Genomic DNA, 8,073 nt, shown 5'->3' with positions numbered 1-8,073 from the left:
GAATAAAAGTCTCCTAAGCAATCCGGAAGACTCTCTTGGAATATGTATCATTGTAGGTGAAAATGGTACGTAATGCAATCAACTAAATTGATCGGGGGGAAAATAGAGAATTAAGGGCTTCCAGCAATGCCTTGATTTATGAGCATTTATAACTTGTATCCAGCTAATATTTATAAAGATAGAGCCAAGGGAGCTCAGAGTGAAGGTTCTGGAAGTGGAAATAATCTGTGGGGCCAGACAATGGGAAGCGGGATCTTGACCGTGGACTTGCTTTGACACAGTCTCCAGCATGTGAGAAGCGGAGAGAGATCCGCCTCCTAGAGATACAACACGAAGCTTAAAACCCTACAGATATGCATCAGGCGAGCTGAGTGAGATGGATCACAGGAAGCAAGTGGCTGACTGGACCCCTGGCAATGTCCTTGTCACACAACCCACATAAGAGCAGGTCACAATCTTTGAATTCTGTGAGCTAGAGTCCATGAAGCCTGAAGGAGGATAGCTCCCATGTGTCTGCTCTGGAAAGATGCAAAGGTAGGAAGAATCCGTTCCTCATCTCAGCCCTTGCTTTGTCTATCAGAAGGAGGTCTAGTTGGTGGGGGGGTGGATATGAGCCCAAGGGATATGGGGGCCCCTGTAAATTGAATTAGAGGGAACTAAGGAATGCAAAATATCTTGCCTGCAGTCTTGCTGCCAGTAAGCTAGGTGCCTTTCTTCTGGAATCTGAGGAGGAGGTTCCTGGTCTTAGAAAGCATAGACCTTTGCTCTGTGATCCGTATGAAGTTAGAACCGTGCAAGACATATTTGAGCTGAGTCCTCGGGAAGATATGGAAATGAGGATACAAGGAAAACTCAGCCTGCCCTGATCAAAAAAGGAACAATATGATTCAGTTTCTAGAGGCCCACAACCCTGCCCCACGCCCCATGGTTAGGTTTTGACACTGATCATGGAAGAGAATTGAAAATGGACCTGCTCTGTGAAGTGCTTTCTCTCCTGGTGCAAACAGCAGCAGCAGCAGGACATCCAGAGCAGATTGACCATGAACTTTCCCAGGAGAACATCCTCCAGCCAGGCCAGCCGGGTGCATGGGTCCTGCCCTCTCAGCAGCAGAAAAGTCTACTACTCTTCCTGAAGGGGCAGCCCCAGGACCCAGGGGTGAGTGTGCAGAACAGAGCACAGGCCTGGGGAGGGGACCACTTTCTAAGACAGGACAGGGTGAATGAGACCCTTGAGGTCTTTCGATCATTAATTTGCCCTATACTGAGCTGAACAAAACTCGGGAAGTGAAGTGGAAGGAGGCAGTTCATCCTTGGAAGAAACTGCATTGTCTTTGTCTACATAGCAAATACATAATAAACCAATGACAGTGTCTGTATGCGATTTGGAAGCCTTTTGAGGTAGAGACTGTGACTTTCCTAGACAGTCTTCCCACATTCGGAGTTTTGAAGGGGCAAGGGATGTGCAATGATAGAACAGTTCTTCCTCCTAAGAAGCTACACCTCCTCAGAAGATGTTTCTTATCTTCCAGGTGGTTCGGATTCTCACTGGGCTGCTGACCCTGTTCCTGGGGCTTGCAATGGCTTCTTTTACTCATCCTTCTATTGAAAACCACATGGTTCTTGAGACTGAAATAGGCTACCACCTATGGGACCTTTCTCTGTGAGTGTCAGTAATTATTCCACTCCTTCTAATTTCAAGTACCTGCAAATACCTTCATCCATTTCTTTTGAAAATCTTTGCACAATTTTCCCAAGCTTGAATCTATTGTTTGGGCATATAAGATTGACAGGAAGGTGAAGGGAGCCAGGAGGATCTTATAACAAGGAAAGTGCAAATGCAAGCTCTGAGTGGATTCTTTTTTTTATCAGTTCTTCATATCTGGGGCTCTGTCCATTGCTGCTGGAAGGAAGATGACCAAGGGCTTGGTGAGTGTCCCATTGGGGAAGTGCAGGTAAATCTAGGGAAATAAGTAATTCAGTCATTTGGCCAAGTCGTGCTTAATCTCCCTGGTTCTTTAAAGAAGGACCCTAGATGTGTTCTGAAATGCTTCTTCCATGACACTTAGGCAGACATGATTGATGTGGCTGTGCATTCTTGATTTTCTGTGTGAAGCATCTGCCTGCTTTGGAGCCTGAGGTCATCCAAGTTGCTATTTCACCAGCTGCTGCTTCCATCATCTTTACAGTGGACAGGTCCCCATGTGGATTTCCAGACTCCACTCAGCTGGGTCGAATGTCATTTGGTGACCACTGAGACACAGGAAGAACATGAGGTGGAGGATTTTCACAATCTTTCTTTCTCATTCTGTTCAGATCCAAGGAAGCCTGGGGATGAATACCATCAGTGCCACAGTGACAGGGTCTGGCACAGGTATTTACCAGCACAATGGTACCTCATGTGGAAATAGAATGGGTGGATCCCCATAGCCTGTGCCATTTTGTTCTAGTAAGTATTTCTTGTTCCAATGGTGACTGTTTCTTAATTGGTTTACCATCTGAAATGTCCTTTGTGACTTCTCACCATGAACCTGTGTAAGAGCCATTGATTCTACAGAAACTGATCTTTCTGAAAGTTATGGGATCTGGTTACTTTGCACCTTGCCAGGAGTACTGGGCACAAAGTTTTTCAAAAACCCTTCTCCTCTGAGCACCCCGAGGTAAAGTTATGCAACAGAAAGTTCTACAAGAATTTAGATTCTATATGGAACACTTTTCTCTTGGTTTTAAGATCCTGTTGAGGAAGAAAAGGAGAACTGGTAGTTTTAGGTGCTGGTTTTCAGGGACTCTGAGCAAACAGCTGGGATGACTAGAGAAAATATGTCCCCTTTCACTGAAATACTGTCTAGCCTGAAGAAGGGAGAATTTCAGGGGTCTAATGATAAGTTGTTTTATGTCTCAAAACACAAATGGATTAAAAAGTAAAGGGTGAATAATATTCCATTGTGTATATATACCACAGTTTCTTTATCCATTCCTCTGTTGAAGGGCATCTAGGTTGGTTCCACACTCTAGCTATTGTGAACTGAGCAGCTATAAACATTGATGTGGCTGTGTTACTGTAGTATGCTGATTTTAAGTCCTTTGGCATTTGCAGATAAATGGAGGGAATTGGAGAATACAATGCTAAGTGAAATAAGCCAGTCCCAAAAAACCAAAGGCTGAATGTTTTCCCTGATAAGTGGATGATGATATATAATGGGGGTGGGGGAACTAGGAGGTAGAGAAAAATGGAGGAACTTTAGATTACATAGAGGGAAATAAGAGGAAGGAGGTATGAAAAATGGTGGACTGAGACAGACATCATTACCCTATGTATGTATGATTACACAAATGGTATGAGCCTACATCATGCACAACCATAGAAATGAAAAGATGTACCCCATTTGTGCACAATGAATCAAAATGCAGTCTGTAAAAATAAATAAATGAATAAATACATTTAAAAAAATAAATTTAAAAAAGGGGACTTCCAACCTCTAAAAATATATGGGAACACTTCTCATCCTGTCTTAAGGTTTTGAACAAATGAGTGAGAGAACAAATTTTTAATTATCCATCTTTTGTAGTTAATTAGTGAATATTAATTTGGAGAGGACTCACTAATCTTTATAAAGCAGAAAACATCTGCACTATAATGAGATTAGCCAGCATCAGAAGGGAAATTCTGCAGTTTCTTGTATCCCAACATGTCCCCTTCTACCACCTGAATTCTGTCCTCTGAAACCTGTGAGTGTTTTTCTCCTATTTGATAAAGGTTTTATTTTGCATATTTGTCGGGGTTTCCGGGACCCCCAGCCTTGGGCATGGTCAAGATGGCGCCTGGCGCTGAGCCAAAAGCGGCCAGCTATACAGTAAACAACCAGCGAATTCCAATGATTGGCTAGTTAACGATGTGATTAGAGCATGCCCCCCTCGTGTACCTATTCTATGCCTGCAGCTGTCCGCGTTTACCTCGTGTACTCTCCCCTGATTGGTTGAAGTGTATATAAGCCTGGTGGGTGGGAGAGTAGGGGGGCGAAGGCTGAAGCTGAGCTGGAAGCTGGGAGTGCGCGGAAGCTGGGAGTAAGAGAAGTGTAGGAGAGGGACTGTGCATAATAAACTTCCAAAGCTTCAGACATTTGTCGTGTCTCTCTCTGCGGCCAGAGGGAGCGCAATACATATTTTTTCACAGGGCCTTTCTGAAGGCCTGGCCATCCTGTCTGTGCTGGAAGCCTCCATTGCTTCTCTCTCTCCATGTGTAGGTGCAGGTGACCTGCTCTGTCAACAGGCAAGTGTTCTGGGCATTCATGGGTTTTCTCTCTTTCGTGTGTGTGTGTGTGTGTGTGTGGGTGGGTGTGTGTGTGTTCTCCTCTCCTCTCGTGGAGTAGATTAGGAAGAGGAATTTAAGAACATGACATTGAAGGTATTCATGACCCTTCTCTCTCTCTCTCTTTTATTTTGTATATTTTTTCGACAGGACCTTTCTGTAGGCCTGGCCAACGTTGAAGGAGGTAGCACAGGTGGAAATGGCCCTGAGCAAGATGGCCACTCTCTGCCAAAGAACCGACCCCCGACACTAATGAGTCCTTTTTGTTTCTGGTCCCCTGGAAATCCTCCTTGGTATTGGTGAGGAAGTGTTAGAAATGGACGGCTAGAGGGAGGGAATAGACCCACGAGGTTCCAGGATGTCTAAGGTGGGTGTCCAGTGACAATATTGTAGAGGAACCAAAGCATGGAGAAGCTTCCTTCCTAATTTTCTGACTATGAGAATCGAATGTTCTGATTTCTCCACAGGTGGTGATTTCTTACCAAATAATGACAGCATACCCTCCGGAGTCTCTCCTGAACAGATTCATGATGAGGTGGAGGTTTGACTTCTACAGGCACTTTGTCCTGTTATCATCCTGGTGGCTGTTTCCCTGCATGGGGCACCTAAGTTCACCATACTGTGTGTCTGACTGCTCGGAATCCCGCCAAGATGAAACCAAGTGCAATAGACTCTTTTTAATTGCCGATGCCTATGATTCTTTTGATTGCCCACCTCTCAACGAACCAGGACACGGTGTCATTTTCAAATTCTGAAGTCTGCAAAAATAGAAATTTGAGCTTTGCTTCTGAGCTTTGCTTCTGCCCATTCACAACAAATCTTTCACAGGAGGGAAGAATGCATTCTGATTATTTGTCATGACACCAGCTCCGTGTGTCCCTGCTTTGATTCTGCCTCTCTGACTGGTCCAGCATGTACATGTGCTGAAAATAAATTCCCAATGTCAGCCAACCTTAATGTATTTCATCATGGATTATTCTGTTGTTTTGTGAAATCAATAGGATCCTTTAGAGACATGTTTCCAGCTGTATGTGTGTTTGTGTGTGTGTGAGAGAGAGAGCGAGAGCGAGAGATAGAGAGAGATGTCATGTGGAGAGAATGGCCAGAGAGATGCAACATAAAAAAAGAAAACAACATCATCCATTGTTCACAGTGAAGGGGTCAAGCACCAAAGAGTATAGCTGGCCTTCAGAAGCTGGAGAAGTCAAGGGAATGGATTCCTTTTTAGAGGCTCCAGAAAGGAACACAGCCCTTTGTACAACCTGATTTTAGCTCAGTGAGACCCATGTGGGATCGTGAAGCACAGAACTCTTAAATGAAATTGCACTGTTGCAAGTCACTATGTTCGCGGTAATTTGTTCAAACACAACAGAAAACTAGTATAGCAGTATGACAAGGGGAAATGATAACCCAGACTTCCTCCTGAATACAGAAGTAGGGGTTTGAAAAATGTAACGAATAAAACAGGATGAAGATGCACCGTGAGCAGGTTGCACATGATCAGGATATCAACATGCAATGGAGCACTGGAAAATCTTTAGATACTATTTCCGAAAGAAATAAATTTTAAAAAGATTACGTGAGCCAAGTTGGTGGTGCACGCCTATAATCCCAGCAGCTTGGGAGACTTAGGCAGGAGGATGGCGAGTTCAAAGCCAGCCTCAGCTACCTACTGAAGCCCTAAGCGACTTGGCAAAGTCCTGTCTTTAAATAAAAATTAAAAGGGCTGGGGATGTGACTCGGTGGTTAAGCGCCCCTGCATTCAATCCCTCGTACCATAAAAATAAAAATTTTTAAAAATAAAATAAAGACTATGTGATATTAAAAATGCATGCAGGAAAGTTTTGATAAAAATTAAGTGTATATAATTTTTTAAAAAAACTCTCAAAGGTAATAATAAGTGGAAACTGACTAAGGCAATAAGAAAATGCATTGTAAGTCCATAGTTAATGTACCCTTGGTGCTAAAGTAGTAAAAGGTAGGCCAGCTTGATTAGGAATGAAGGAATGGCATGAACTCTACTTTTACTTACTGTTATTCAGGCTTTCCAGTAAGAACAAAAGTAAAGAAAAAAGAGGGGTTGTAAAAGAAGCAGCAAAAAATGATATTATTAGAGATAATCGTTTTTTATATAAAGCAATTATAGAAGATAGCATTTGAAATAGAGCATTTGTAAGGTGTTGGTTGTAAAATCAATTGCATGTCTATACTCAATAATAAAGTTGCAATTCAAAATATAAAATACTCAGTATGGTATCAAAACAACAAATAGGTAGTAGTTAAGATTAAACCTGTCAATAATATGAAATATATATGTGGCATAATTGAAATATATTTAATAATTTAAATAAATGCAGAAGTATATTGTATTCATTAAGAGAAATTAAGAGGAAGACAATCTTACTAAATTGCCATTTATAATGACATCAACTTCTAAATGCAATTCTATTTTGAGAAATATGTCAGGAAATTGCTATTAATGAACTAACAAATTGATGGTAACTCTTTCCCATCACAGGATACCCTACAGACTTTTTGAAGTTGGAATCCAATAATTTGAATGAATAAGGAGCTAAGGGCTTCAAATAACCTAAATTCAGACATGATTCCATCGTTTCAGGTTATCAAATGAAATTGCAGAGTCTGACAACCAACTTTTGTTGTAAACATCCTATGGGGACTTTAAGCAAGAAAAATGAGCCTCTGCATGTCCCGGAAAGGTACTTGAAACCTGGGGATAGTGCAACTGCAGAGTCAGTTTCAGACAGAAGGTGAAGCCTTTAACAGAAGACCCTGAACAAACTTTCAGGCATATGTTAGGACACTCTGTACGCACGCCATAGATGATCTGTCCACAGGTGCAGTCCAAATATTGTCCTCAGTACTTGGATAGTACCCAGAAGATCCAGGAGCTTGATACCGAATATGGGTAGGAAGGGTCTTTGTCATGAAGGGAGATTCTCCACCCTCAGCCTTAATTGTTGATTGAATGCTCTTTGTAAAACTGGTGCCAGAAAAGGTTCACAGTCTTACTGTGGAATGGACCAGATAGAGAATCTCTCACCTTGGAAATCCAACATGTTTCTTCCCAGGGAGGAACACATTCATTTATAAGTTAAATATTCTGCTCTGTTTGATGTAGGAGACCCACCTAAGTCTAGACCAAAACTTGCTGAAAGAACTTGTCCTATTTTCACAATAATAAGTCTGAGGATAAATAAACTTGAGGTTTTGCCACAGGAAACCAACATCACACTCTGATAAACATCTTGTCTGCGTGGGTCAGGTGTTGGCGTAGGTATTAGTAGTTAGTTTTTGGACACATTATATTTAAGATTTTTACTAAGGATACAAGTAGAGATCTAAGACTGATAATAAAAAAGTTCATGCATGCTTGTAATTATCACAAACACTTTACTTTGTGTTCACTGTAAATATTTGGGGGTGTGGAAAGGGGAGGAAAATAACAATAATCCCCATATCCCTAGCATCTGTTTAGAGAGAGCAGCATGCAGACTCTTAATGTTCTTCAGTAAGAAATAATCTATGATTTTAAAAATAAATCTAGGGGATGAAAAAGTTAAGAAGTAAAACTGATCATAGACTTCCTGTCTAGATCTAATATAACTTTTGGGATCATAGACACAAAATATTTAAGGAAACTAGATAGGATCACAAAAGAGCAAATGAAGATAAAAATATTAATAGAGAAAATAATAAGTCTGGGAATTTCAATATGTAAAAGAACAGCAGGAGAGACTGAAAAG

The 8,073-nt window shown here is 41.6% G+C and overlaps 1 long non-coding RNA gene across 2 annotated transcripts; it reads left to right on the top strand.

Moving 5' to 3' along the window:
- The first annotated feature begins 429 nt into the window (after positions 1–429).
- On the top strand, positions 430–4,268 carry LOC124960731 (uncharacterized). 2 transcript variants are annotated; one of them, XR_007104112.1, is made up of 5 exons: positions 445–534; positions 1,008–1,156; positions 1,530–1,660; positions 1,870–1,926; positions 4,185–4,268. It is a non-coding gene; the product is annotated as an uncharacterized LOC124960731 (long non-coding RNA). The 2 variants fall into 2 exon arrangements; XR_007104113.1 differs by lacking the exon at positions 1,008–1,156 and having other exon boundaries at positions 430–534.
- The last annotated feature ends 3,805 nt before the right edge of the window (positions 4,269–8,073 follow it).

This window comes from Sciurus carolinensis, chromosome 11, assembly GCF_902686445.1.
Source record: "Sciurus carolinensis chromosome 11, mSciCar1.2, whole genome shotgun sequence".
Lineage (NCBI taxonomy): Eukaryota > Metazoa > Chordata > Mammalia > Rodentia > Sciuridae > Sciurus > Sciurus carolinensis.
Note: the sequence above shows the minus strand (reverse complement) of the source record. Positions and strands in the feature narration are given on the sequence as shown.